Raw genomic sequence first — 14,238 nt, forward strand, 5'->3', positions numbered from 1 at the left:
TCGTTCAAGGTTATTCTCCGTCCTACGCGACGACTGCTTTACCTAGCGTAGTGAAGCTTTTCTCTTCGAAAGGGTAATTATTGCCTCGGAGGTTATGGCTTGTGTAGATTTTTTATCACTTACGTTGACTATCAACGCATTTATCTGGCATCTTGAATGTGTAGGCTATCTTTGTGTTGGGGCGCGAATTAACGGCAGGATGCCTTATTACTTTTTCAAACTGTTTATTAACAAGGTTACGTTTAGAGCGATTACACGGGTGCGTACGGTCCAGCGTCCATCTTGCGTCCCCTGTCTTCCTCCCCGGGGTTGCTAGCCGCCTGCTCGCCCAGGGTTGCCGGACAACTGCGCTTTTTCCGCTGCGCGCGCTCGCCGCGCATCGGAAGGTCCGCTAACATTCGGCCATTCTGGCATCAGAAGCGCCCTCGCTTTCGTCCGAAGGCTCCTCAAAGTCTTCAACGTCTTTGTTCGACGTGGACCATGTTTTTAGCGAACTGATGTGAGTCGTTGTCGCGTAGTGCCTGCTTCGTGTCCCCTTCAGTGCTGCGACTCCATACGTGTCGTTGGGTTTAACCTCGGTGACAACCAGCGGCCCTTTGTAGCGAGGCTGCGTCTTTGTCGGCTCGCCGGTGTGCTCAGGCGCACATCGCATGACGACTACATCGCCAGCCTTGAGCGTGTCTCCACTGCAGTGACGCATGTCGAACCTTTTCTTGTACTTTGCCTGAGAATCCAGTATACGCGTTCGCACTTCAGCTTGAAGTTGTTCTGGATTCGTCCAGGCGACATTGTCTTCTGTCTCTGCAATCTCACGCAATGCTCCGTCATGAAATTTCGGGTTGTAGCCATAAAGCACCTCGAACGGAGTCCTTCCGGTACTCTTGTTGTAGGACGTGTTGAGGAAAGCTTCGACACCCTTTAATCCAATGTCCCATTCTCGCTGGTCGTTTCCGTCCATGGTGGTCATGATGGTCGGAACAAGGGTTCGGTTGACCCTCTCAACTTGACCGTTCGCGCGAGGGTTTCTCGTTGAGTTCAGCACGTGCTGGATACCCCTGGCTTTGCAGAATTCCTCAAATGCCTTTGATGTGAAGCACGTTCCTCGGTCGGTTATTATCCTTTCCGGCAGACCGTGACTAAAGGTGAAGTCCTCACAAGACTTTATCACACTTTTTGCCGATGTGTCTCGTGAAGGGAAGAGCCTCACGTACTTTGTCAGGTTGTCGATGACGACAAGGATGTACTTGTTTCCCTTTTTGCTTCTCACAAACGGGCCCAGGTGATCTGCATGAATGGTCTCGAACGGTCGCCGCCCAGGAGGGATGGGGTGCAGGAGTCCCTTTTCCTTGCCACTTGGCACCTTGCAGATCAGGCACTCAAAACAGCGTCTGATGTGCTCACGGACGTACCTGCGCATCCCTGGGAACCAGTATGTTTCGCTGATCTTTGCGATTGTGCGATCAAGCCCGAAGTGACCTTCCAAGTCGTGAAACTTAACACAAAGGCTTTTTCGCATGGACTTAGGCATAACGTATAGCAACTTTTTCTTGCCGTTTGCCTCTGTTTCGCGAAACAGACGTCCCTCCTTCAGCACGAAGTTCTGTGCCAAGGCGCGTTCTTCTGCAGTTCGATCGCATGACTTTTCCTCTAGAATTGTAGCTATCCGACGAATTTCTTTGTCTGACCTTTGAATTATCAAAGCTTGGTCGTGCAAACTGATTGTCATCCACATGTCCAGTTTGTCGGCGATGACGTTATCCCACGGATCGCTTGGGTCTTCAACTGCAGCGCGACTCATTGCGTCAACGTGCTCCATCTTCGAACCTGGTCGATGGCGTATGTCGAAGGTATACTCTTGAAGCATGTCAAACCATCTGGCTATCTGTGGCTTGAGCGTCTTTGTGGCATTCAGGTAGACGAGAGCCTGACAGTCAGTCACAAGGGTGAACTCGATTCCAATCAAGAACGGTCTCAATCTCTCGATGGTCCACACTATTGCTAGCAGCTCCAACTTACTCGAATGGTAGAACCTCTCAGCTGGGCTGGTCTTTTTGCTGACGTAGTAGACGGGGTGTAGGACGTCATTCTCGTCCGCTTGCAGAAGAATGCCCGCCAACCCGTTAGCACAGGCGTCGGTGTGCACCTCTGTTCTCGCCTTCGGATTGTAGAGCTGCAGCACAGGATGTGATGTCAATGCGCTCTTCAGGGCCTGAAATGCGTCCTCCTGATCCTGGTCCCAGTGAAATGCCTCGCCTTTTCGAGTTAACCGACTCAGCGGTTCGCTCAGCGCTGCGTAACGCGGGACAAAGCGTCTGAAGAAGCTGGTGAGCCCGAGAAACCTCTTGACTTCATGAAGGTCTTTCGGCACTGAGAACTCATCGATTGCCCTTACTTTGTCAGTTCCCGGTCTCACGCCACCTTCACCGATGACGAAGCCAAGGTACTCGACTCGGTGATCTGCGAATCTACACTTTGAAAGTCGGAGTGTCAGTCCTGCGTCGCGGAGAGCTCGGAACACTTTCGTCAGCCTTTCTAGCATCTCTTCAAAATTTTTCGCAGGTACAAGGATGTCATCCAAGTAGCATACTGCTATAGTATTGCGTAGATTTCCCAGAGCTGTGTTCATAAGGCGCTGGAACTCTGTTGGTCCATTCGAAAGTCCAAAAATGAGTCTTTCAAACTTCCATGTTCCGTCTGGGGTCACAAAGGTGGTCTTCTCTTTCGCAGATTCCTTCAAAGGGATCTGAAGAAAGCCGTGCGCAAGGTCAAGCGTCGTGAAGAGCTTGCTTCCTGCGAGCTGCTCGACAGCGTCATCAATTAGTGGCAAGGGGTACTTGTCCTTGACTGTCTGTGCATTCAGCTTCCGATAATCGACTACAAGTCTCGGTTCGCCGTTTTTCTTGCGCACGAGAAGTACAGGGCTTGCGTAAGGTGACTGTGACTCCGTCACAATTCCTGCGTCCTTCCACTCGCTGACAATTTTCTGTATAGTTTCACGCTCTTCTTTGCTTGTTCGGTAGGGTCTAGAAGAAACCGGCATACTTCCTTCCTTCAGGACAATGTCCATTTCAATGAGGTTGGTGCAGCCTAGCTCCTCAATATTCGTTGCGAAGCACTCGCGGTGTTGGTTGAGGAGTTTGAGTAGGTCTTGTCGTTCCTTCGTCGTCACGTCGTTGCCTGTTGCAACATCCTTCTCGTCCGCAGTTGCCGTTTTCACTTCCGTTGTTTCGCTTGTTGTACTGAGCTTAGCCGTGTCTATATTTACTTCTTCTACTCGACCAAGGCTCATCCCTTTCTTCAGAACCTTCTCGCAGTTGGAAGTGTTTGCCACAGGTACACTGAGCTGCTTGCTAGCAACATGAAACACGCTTCCAGTCATCGTACCCTTTCGCTGGTACAGGACGTCAGTCTCGCCTTCAAGGTCTACACTTGCCATGATGAAATTCACTGAACGTGGCTCGAGGACTACGTCGTTCTTTGTAGTGATTTTTAAGGCTTGGTTTTGGGTGAAGGGTTCGAGATGTCCGAATGTATCGTCTCTCTTGTCCATGATCTTGAAGGTGTCGTCTACCTTGACATAAGCGATGTTAGGCAACTCAGTCCACGTGCGACCAATGATTACAGAGAAGTGCTGTGCTGTGTCCGGCACGACATGAAGCATGGCGTTTTCGCCTTTTACGCCATCTATCTCTATTGTTGTTCTGAATCTTGAAAGGCATTTGACAGGGCTTTGGCCAAATCCATACAACTCCAGGTTGTCTTCTTCGAAGCAAGAGCAACAACCCATGGCGTCGGATGCCTTGATCGTGCAGACTGAACTTCCGGTGTCGACGAGCGCATCATAGCTCTTCTGGTTGACCACCGCAGTCTTCACGTACTTAATGTTGGGTAGCTCGCTACTCGATGACGCAGACACGTATTGTGATGGCTGTCCTGCCCCCGGCTTTGTGGTTTCATTGTTGGCGCGGTGAACAGGCATCGGACAGTCTTTAACAACGTGACCGTATTTCCGGCATCTGTAACATTTCGGTTCTGCGGCCCTTTCAGCGCTACCGTGCGCGATCTGCTTCGGCTTCGTTTCCACGCCTTCTGGTGTGGTCGACACACGCTTGCTTCCGCCCTGGCTGGGTGGCCGGTGGCTTCCATGGGAGCTGAGGTAGGCTTCCTCCCCTGCTTCGAGGCTTTTTGCCGCCTCAAGCAGCTCCAAGGATGTAGTGAAGCTTGCTGCTTTAAGCCGCAGTATCGCAGCGTGGTTTGCATTCTGCAGGCCCGCAATGATCAAATTCTTCCATTGCGAAGTGTCCTCCTTGACATCGCACTTTGTGCAGAGGTAACCCTTGTCGAAAAAATAGTCGACAACGGACTCGCGTGGACCTTGCGTACGGCGGAGCATTCTTTCGTAGAGGGCAAGCGGGTTGCTCTCGTCGTCGGGAAAGACCTTCTGCAGCTCCTCCGCCCACTCCTCCCAGGTCTCCAGCTGCTTCCCCCTTGCTCTGTGCCACTTCAAGGCAGTGCCGCTGAGCTTCGACGCTGCAACCGCGAAAACGACACCGTCCCTCCAGCCGGCCTGCCCCGCCACCATCTTGACATTCGATATCCACTCCCTTGCGCTCTCTCTCGCTCCGGTCCCCGCAATGGCGGTTCCCGAGAAGGCGGGAATGGATGCCGACAAGTCCGGCATTGCTGTAACTTGCGCGTTGCCTTGGTTTCGGACTGCCAACAGCTGTACGTGGGCTAGTTGTTCGGTGAGCGTCGTCAGCGACTTGATTATTTCCCTGTCTTGGGACATGGCGATGCTGTAGGGGTTGCTGCTAGCTGACCGCTTCAGTTCGAGGAATCAGAGTATTGGAAGGAGGCTCACCGGTGCCGTCTTCACGCAGTCGGCGTCGTTGCGGTTGCCTTTTTCCCGTTGCTCCAGGCTTTCGGAGGCGGTAATCCGCTCCAGGCTTTCGGAGGCGGTTATCCCACTTCTGATTTGTAGGCTATCTTTGTGTTGGGGCGCGAATTAACGGCAGGATGCCTTATTACTTTTTCAAACTGTTTATTAACAAGGTTACGTTTAGAGCGATTACACGGGTGCGTACGGTCCAGCGTCCATCTTGCGTCCCCTGTCTTCCTCCCCGGGGTTGCTAGCCGCCTGCTCGCCCAGGGTTGCCGGACAACTGCGCTTTTTCCGCTGCGCGCGCTCGCCGCGCATCGGAAGGTCCGCTAACAAATGATTGTTTGTATGCTTGGAGAATGTTCAGGTTGCTTCAACTGCTGCCGTAATTGTGCAAGGATTAAAATCGTTTTGATTGAAAAGTAGAGGGATAGTCCTGCGGCGCTTGCCAGCTTTACAGTTGTGGTTTTTGTGTTGTTCAAACTGATGCTGTCTACCTAGAAAGTAAACTGGAAAGCAAATGATGAGCTGTAGAGGCTACCTGAAGCAAGAGAGTACCAGCAACAGCGAAGCACATGATGAACGGCATCCGACCCCACCATCCCTCTCAACAATGGTTGTTGACCTTTGTCCATCGAGATCTTGGCCGCCGCCAGAGATTTTACATTTCGAAATATTCTCACCTTCGAGACAGTAATTTTGATACGGACATCCGCTTGTCTGGGAAAATTCCTCTCGGCTGCTCCCGCTGGTTCGCGGTGCTCTTGCGCTTCAAATTCTTCTGTGCGTCGACACAGCGGCGCCGAGATGGCCGTCCGCTGCCTGGGAAAATTCCTCGCTGCCATCCACTTGGGCCACAGCGGCATGGTATCGTGCGTCGGCGGCGGCGACGGCGGGCGGCGGTGCTCTGATTCACGGCGGACGCGGCAGAGGTTGTTCACAGCGAGCAACGGCACCTGTACACTCGCGGTCCTCAAGAGACTTCTAGTCTTCCACTGAGCGGAACCCTGTTCGCGAGTGCAGCTTCGGCATTCCTTTCCTACGGAGAGCTGTGCAATGCGGGTGTCTGACCTTCGCCACCACTTGGGCCTCCTTACGGACTTGCCATCACTGATGCAGGACCAGCCCGGACAGTATTTTCCTTGAAGTGGCGAGAGTGTATCGGGGACGTCCTGGTGGGCGGTTCACGAAGACTGCATGCGCACGCGACCCAAGCAACAGTGATTGGACGCTTTTAATTTAAATAAATTCGCCAGAGATGCGGGTTGTCGAGAAAGGAGAGCTGACATATCGTGGTGCTCTCTGTAAATAGAGTAAAAGTTTCCCAGGTCCCTACACATTGTCCCTATTTTTCACGTCACATTAGAGGGTCAGGTGAAGCGCCCTGGGTCGAAGGGCAGCTTCGGCCGGTTTGTTTACATGAGCCGAGCAAGCGGTGAGGCTCTTCGGAGGTTGGCTCCAAGCTTCTTCGAACTGACCTTGGCCTCGGTTGCGATCTTTCCGCCGCTGAGAAGATGACCCCTGAGGCACGTCTCAGCCATGGCTCGAACAAAACGGAGCAGAGTAGCCCGAATTCATTGTGTAAATAAAGTTTTTGTGCGGCCTCCGTCGCTCACAATGCTCAGTTTCGCTTCCCGGTCTAGATCGCGCAGAAGCCATTACGCCACGAAACGTAGGTTAATGTATCACGAGCATGCCACACAAATTTACAGGATGTATGTGCTACTTTTTAGATTTCATCCTGCTTTCACTGCTTTTTTGTCTCTTTCGTTCCATAAAGTGTTGACCCGATTTGAATAACCAATGACATGTTTTTCTGTGAAGTATAATTTTCTGTTGCTTTTTTGTTTTCATTTTTTGTGTACGCTTCATTTCCTCATTGTCTTTTCTAATGATTTTTGTGTATGTATGCTGCCTGCTGCCCTGCAATGTAGGGGCCGAGGGGCATGCCAAGCCACAATGTCTGGCTTTTTTCCCTCGACCCTCACCGCGTATAAATGAGAAAATAAATTGAAAATTGAATTGAATTGAGTGGATTCGCTGTTCAAGAGCTGTTTACTGCAGCACTGTACGAAACACTTTGGGCCATAAGTTACGTTGATGTCGCTCTCCGGGAAAAAATCGTGCACTGCCGAGACTGTAGGCAGTGTTAGAAATAAGGGATCTTTATTTGAGCAGACAACAATCCTGCGTAAGTACGTCGAAAAGACCTCGAGGGATATAGTTGTAGATGGTGAAGTAGCACAGCATAAAGAGACAGAGACAAAGAGAGGCTAACAAAGAGTTGAGATCTGGGCCAGGTGGTACATAGGTGAAAAACCAGCCAATCAGACAATGAACAAGATGGAGGAATGTGTGCATTCCTCCTTGTCCCTCGTCTTTTTTATTGATTTTTCCCCTAATCAAGGCTACCGATTCAAGAGCAATACAGTCTGCTGGGGCTCCCTTGGGTATGCAGTATTGTTTTTTGTGTTATCGTGACGTGCTCTGTTTCACACGAGGCTGGTCGCCACTGTCGAGGAAGCACATTGAATATCGCTTCAATGGCTTTTTCCTGCGCGCGCATACGTGTTGCTTTGTTTAAATGCATACGCGCATTGCGCGGTAATAAACTAGTTGAAGCCAGCACTTTGTGGTGTCTTTGTCCGTCTGTGCTCATTTATCGCGTTAGGCTGCAAAGCGTTAGGCTGAAAGTTACTTAAAAATAATTAACTTACTGTTGTATTATCGAAAATCAACTATGGGCCACGTCAGGTGTTTGTGCGCAGGTGCGTGCGTGATTTCGAGCGCTTTTATAAAAAAGATAGCCCGAAAGGTAAAGGAATACAACAAGCAAGCTATAATTTTTATTTATTCTACAAACGACCCTTTAAAATGTTCGTCATCACATCCGTGTACTGCTATTTCTCAAATCGCTACTTCCGGCTCCAAGCGTCTGTTCCTGCATACATATATATTAGCCCTGGTTTAGGAATGAATTCAGCCTCCAACTCGCCCAAGCTTCAACATTTGCAGTTTAGAGCTTCTTCATCTGCAGGCTCCAAGCATTCTTAGATACTTGTAATTACTGTAATGTGTGCCCGATTACCCTATTAAGTCAAATTAAACGTCCCGGGTCCCCCTTTTTTTATTTGAATCCACCTCCGAAAGTAGAAGTCAACCAAAGCGTGGAGTGCCTTTCTCGCAGACGCTTTCGCTTTTATTTTTTAGCTATTCGTTACTACATAGACCACATAGCCGCAAATTGGGCGCACGGAAATAAATATACGCCTGGAATCTTTGCTTTACGTATCACTTCGCCGATGGCAGAGCGGCAATCCGCCACGGGACTAGCTGAAAGGCACTCAGCTATTGGTTGGCTGTTCCTACTTTCGGAGGTGAGTTTAATATAAAATAAAAGGCGAGAGCTGGTACGTTTGATTCCATTGAATAGAAAAATCGGCCGCACAGGACAATAATTCGACGTTTCTAAGAAGGCTTTCAGCGTGTAGATAGAGTTCCTGCTGTAAAAAGACGACCTTAGATACCTCTTTAGTGCACCTTTAAGGCGAAGGGTATACATGCGCACCAAAAGGAGAACGGAGCACGCGGGCGGTGGCAAAAATTTAGGGGACCTTCGAGCTCTTCCTACAAGGGTATGACGCGGCGGCCACCAAATCGCACACAATTACGTGGGACTACACGGAAGTGCAGTCTACCCGGATTCGCATCGCCGCGCTGCCTTACAGCACTGCTGAGAATTAGTGAGCTCTGTACATAACGTCCACTACTTTTTTAAGGCGATGATTTCGCTGGGCCCTCATTCTCTGCTGCCCTTGCGTCAGAACTGCTCGAATGGCAGAGCGCCACTTCAGAATCGCCAGGTGAAGAGTTGGTCAGCGCTAGTAAAGTACGTTCTGCGCCTAGCATCTTTGCACTTAGCGCCACGAGCCTTCTCGGTGCAAACAAGAACACCTCGAAAAAATTCGGACTTACAAAGGCAGATATAGCAACCAGACATGGCAGACTGTCATGACCCCTGGAACAGGCGATTAGTATTATTAGTAAAATATCGTTACTTGGCAAAGCCCTCTACAAGGCGCAAGCTGCATGCGCGTTTCACATGCACAAAAACGGGGAAGTACAATGGAAAAAAATAAAATGGCAGGACCTTCGAGCCGTTTGCACCTTGAGGTTTCTAGATATATTGACTACAGTTTTCTACGAATGACTACGAAAAGAGACCTCGTGTGTGGTACGTCACCGCACCGCGCTGTCCTTTCAGCGGATGAGAAAACTTGCAGAAGAGCTGGAAGTCACCGTAAAAAATATGATGTGGCAGCTGACTGACGAAAAATACTCCGCAATTAATCAAAATTGATTTTTCCCGCCAACATGCGTTGCATCAAACTGCACCCTCTTGCTTGCAAAGACACGCATAACACGGAATTAAGCCGGAAAAAATATGGTACGCAGGTGGGCCGTTGTCCGTTTGCCAGCACTTTAAGCAAATGACATAGCACGAGTCCAGCTGTCCTATTAGAAAGGGGTAGACGGAGGAAGGCAGCCTTAGTACTGCGGTGCATAACGTGACTCAAAGGGGCATTTCAGTGAAACTTACATAATGCTGCTCCTGGACAAAGGCAACGGGTAGCTGCGTGGTACAAGCACCGACACGGCGAAGGGACCCGAAGAGGCCCAATGTAACTGCAACCTACGGTATGCGTTTGCCCGACAGCCGTTCACCGAAGTTGCTTATCGGAATGAGCACGAGGGCAGCAAGATTGAAATGCGATTAGAAGCAGAAACGGGAGGTACTGTGAGTCAGAGTTTTATTCCTTGCGGAAGCAAATGTGGAAACTGGCGCGAACAGGCAGGCCAAGGCGCCGCCGGAGGTGGTGGGCCAACAGAGCTCGATGCCCTGGTACGCCAGTCTTAAACTCCTGCGAACAGAAAAGAACCGAAGTCATGTCACCTGGGAACAGTCGGGTAGTTACGACAACGCGCCCATATATAGGAAAAAAGCAGAGGACAGATATAAGGGGTAACTAAGAAGGTATATCACTAACCTCTTAAAAACAGCTACATAACGCAAGCCAACGAATGAATTCGATCAGCTTTCCACTGTCGCTTTAGAAAGCTAGCAGCCCACATGAAATACAGTCTGATTTGGAGGAAATCCGTTTACAGTCACGCTTCACAGCCTTTCCTTGCTCCAGTAAGACGGCCAGAAACAACCATTTTCGAACTGGCTGCAGTTATTAGCTTCGTGTAATAGAGTCTCGTAGATTCAAAACTCGAGCTGTACTGTTCGTACTAGAAAGTATTCGATAGAAATATTCACAAGCCTGGCTCCTTTCCGCATATATTTACTCAAAATAGAATGGCCGCAATGACTTCCAAAAAGGGCTAAGAACCTCATCGCATTTGGAAGCTACTCGGTTAAGCTGGCGGATAGAACAGTATGTGTGCACTCGCCTTGGACACACCAGGAGCCTCCGCAGGGCTTGGGGCAGCACTCGAGGCCGGCGTTGGCGCACTCCTCCTGGGTGCACTCCGAGAAGGAGCAGTCGCTGAAGACGTCCTCGTTGCTCGGGCACGCACCCATGGCGGGGGCAGAAGCTGCACACAGCAGCAGCAAGACCATGACACCGACCACGGTTGGCTTCATTTCTGTCGATGAGACAGGCAGACTTGTTCCTTCAGCAATGGCAGCTTGAGCTGTTCTGGCGAAACACCGTCGACCAGCCCCGTATATGTAGCAGCTGCTTTGCTCGCTATCTGCTGATGACGATGAGTTAAGATTAAACATGCAAGCGACACGCTTTAGCGACTTCAAATAATACGCCACGTGTGTTGTTAAGGTGCTCACGGCGTATCTGCGCACGTTTATCGGGATTTTGCTAGCCCCAGCCTGAAATCAAAGCAGTTGATAGGAACGCCCTCATCTGCTGTGTAACCGCGTGCAAAGTGTACTATCTATTGAAATCATCGTGCCTAACGCTGAGTTTTGTGCACGAAAGGCATGCACACTGCCAGCTGCATGTTCTACAAGTGTCTGCGTTGGCATAGGTGGAAAATTTTTTGATCGTAAAGGCTTAACGAGGAGAATATCAGGAGATGAAGAAATGAAAGACAATAAAGTTTTAAGGGAGCGAAGGTGGAGGGGTAGGCCAGTGGAAACAGGACCCTGGCCTGCTACTCCACATGGATCAAAAGCGAAGAGAAAGAAAGGTAGACTGCTGGAGGGGATGATGAGAACACAATGAGATATACCTATATCCACGCACGCACTGGCTGGCATCTGGTCCTCCGCATTGATTGCAATCCATAGGACACACGCACAGTAGCACGCATTTACAGATGGTTGTGAGGCTGGCCTGAAAACGAATCTGACACCATTAGTCACGGCTGACACCATATTGTGGGGCCCAAGATTCTGTCCAAGACGAAGCTTGTTTTCGTTAGTTTACTACTTCCTAACGTGATACCGGTCCACATCATACTGTTTTTTCTCATCTTGAAGTCTTCGATAAATTAACGACAGACGCGTGCTCATGTACATTGCTGATATACATTTAATTTTTTTACTCTGCTGCCTACTTCACTAAGGCTGCGTAGTCTGCCAAATATAACAAGGAAAAGAAGGCAGGCAACGGATTATTATGTGGTCTTAAAATAGTATTTTTAGCCCAAAACAAAATTCAGTGAATAAGAAAATTTGGGTTTGGCCATTTGTTCTAGTAACGTTGGTTCTAGTAATGCTTGATTCTATTAACGAGTATACTTTGAAAAGGCATTCATGGCAGACAGAGCCGGAAGTTGTGTTTTTTGACGACAAAAAGGGAACTAGGGACGTTAGTGTTGTAGGCAGCAGCCTAGCCACTGCATAGAACGCGCCTGGGTGTGCGATCACGTGATGCATGCTGTGCGTCTCGCGCGAGGTCGTTCTGGGCCTGGGCCAGAACGCTTATGGCTGTACACGTCAAAGCAGCATCTCCGGCTCGGACTACGTGGCTAAACATGGCGTCCATCGTCATCCAGCCGCCCGATGCCTTCTGCTTCACGACTCCTGCCGAGTAGCCGAAGTAGAGGAAGCGATTCGAGCGTTTCTATACGGCTTCCAGAATTTCTGCCGAACCGAGATCACACAAAGTCGACACACTCCTCTACTTCATGGGCGACCAAACCGAGGACGTCTTCGTGACCTTCGAGCTCTCACGAGAGAACGCCCCGAACATTGAGTTGTCTTGAAGCAATTCGACGGGTACTTCATTCCGCGACGCAACGTTATCTTTGAAAGGGCTATGCCCATTTCACGTTCACTATGCCCAGTGTGGACGCAGCTATGCAGGGGCTGCCACAAAAAGGGCCACTACGCGCATGTCTGCATGTCGCGTCGTGTTAACATCGTTGAAGCATCAGGACCCGACAGCGAAGGTGGATTTCTCGGAACCGTCTCGTCCTTCCATAGGTCGACATTGGAGACAACCATCCTCGTGCAAGGCCAACCTGTAAAATTCAAGATCGACACAGGTGCCAACGAATCTGTCCTCCCACTTACGTCTTTCAGCATGCTCCGACATGAGCCTTGTTGGGATGGGGCAGCAGCACCCCGCCGCTGCCACCAGTTGTTGGGTCTCAGGTAGAGTGGTCGGGCCGGAGAAGGGACGAGGAGGATCGGAGACGTGGTTAAGAAGGGAAAGGCAAGGAAAACTTTATACAGATTATTTACATTATGTGCAAGTAAGAGAAAGCTTCTCAGTAAAAGGGAGTCTTAGGAGACGGGTGTCTCTCCGCCATCGGGGTCTCTCCCCGCAAAGGGTCTCCAAAAGTGGTCGGCCTAGCACCAAGCCAGCAGCCCGTTAAATACCGTTCAATATATGTAATCTTGGCGTTAAATACCCTTCGTATTGCCCAGATCCGTGAATGGGAAATACAGTTCGAAGAATGATGTCCAATCAAACGAGAAGAGGACACTGGTGGGACCACCCACGGCAGTGGCGGTGCTGATGTTCTCTCAGCCCGTCGATGGAAAAGGTACAAGACACGGTCACGTTATTTTCAACACAGCTGCCAGGTGGGCGCCCACGTGGGTCCGGAATGCGCCCACGTGACAGAGGAATGCGCCCGCGTGACACAGGATTGCTCCTACATGACGCAGGCATGCGCCCACGTTGCACAGGAATGTCAAACCGTTTCCCAGCAGGGGTTGAAAGACCTTGCACTTCCTCGCCTGTTGTCCGAAACGCGGAACCTCTGTCGAAGGCACAGCTCTCCATCCATTTGTCAACCCCAGCATGACTGATGAGGACAAAGCTCCGTTCGTTGACCCGATGGCATGCTCGGCCACATGGGGACGCCATTATCGTCGCTGCTTCCGCCATACCTTCCGCAAACGCCAGTCCTTGCAGACACGTTTCTTCAGAAGTCTCAATTGCCTTCACGTTGTTTTTCTGGAAATCCTGGACGGGGAGTCCGCGTCTTTATTCATTTGGACTGGTTGGCACGCCGGGCACAACTACCTCCGTTGTTGTTTGCTCCTCGGCAGCTCTACTGCCCTGATGGGAGACCTCTCGCAGCCAAGGGCGTAGCGCGTCTTCAACTCGCCTAGCGTGGACGTGAAACGCTCCAAGACGTCTACGTGCTGGAAGATGTCCGCACTCTCTTAATCGGCAAGCCCGCCATCAAAATCTTGCTGGTGCTAACCTTCGTCAGCGCCGTCACAAAGAAGGTGAGGACAACCCTTCCCATCAAGCAGCACTGCTTTGAGTGGATGAAAGAATCCCAAAAATCAGATCGCGTGTGCTTGTATGTCCGAGAACTCTGCACAAAAAAAAAGGCCTCCTCGACGAGATTTGCCCCTTGAGGTGAGATCCTTGCACCAGCTTCGCCAAAAGCTCACCGTAGAGGACGATCTGCTACTCTACGCAGACCGTGTGGTTGTTCCAGTATCCTGCAGGAACGAAATTTTGTGTCTTCTGCACGAAGGCCACATCGGAATTACGAAGACGCAAGCTCGCGCCAAGGACACTGTTCGGTGGCCAACGGTGGCCAGAGACATTACGACTGCCGTGAAAACCTGCCGAGACTCTATAAAGACAACTAGCGACCACAAAATGCCTATGCAGAGCACTGAGGTTCTGCCTCGACCATGGCAGCGCGTTGCAATGCACATGTTCTTTTTCAATAGCCATTGGTGGTTAATTGTGACTGATTACTACTCCCGATATCCTGAACTTCTTCGTCTGGAAAAGTTAACTTCAGGTATGGTAGCCCCACACTGCAAATCAATTTTCGCCCGCCACGGTATCCCAGAGGTAGTGGTCTCCGACAATGGTCAGCATTTTTTGTCGTCCTCTTTACCGGGTTTGCTTGCG

The sequence above is a fragment of the Amblyomma americanum genome, chromosome 6, assembly GCF_052857255.1.
Source record: "Amblyomma americanum isolate KBUSLIRL-KWMA chromosome 6, ASM5285725v1, whole genome shotgun sequence".
NCBI classification, from domain to species: Eukaryota; Metazoa; Arthropoda; class Arachnida; order Ixodida; family Ixodidae; genus Amblyomma; species Amblyomma americanum.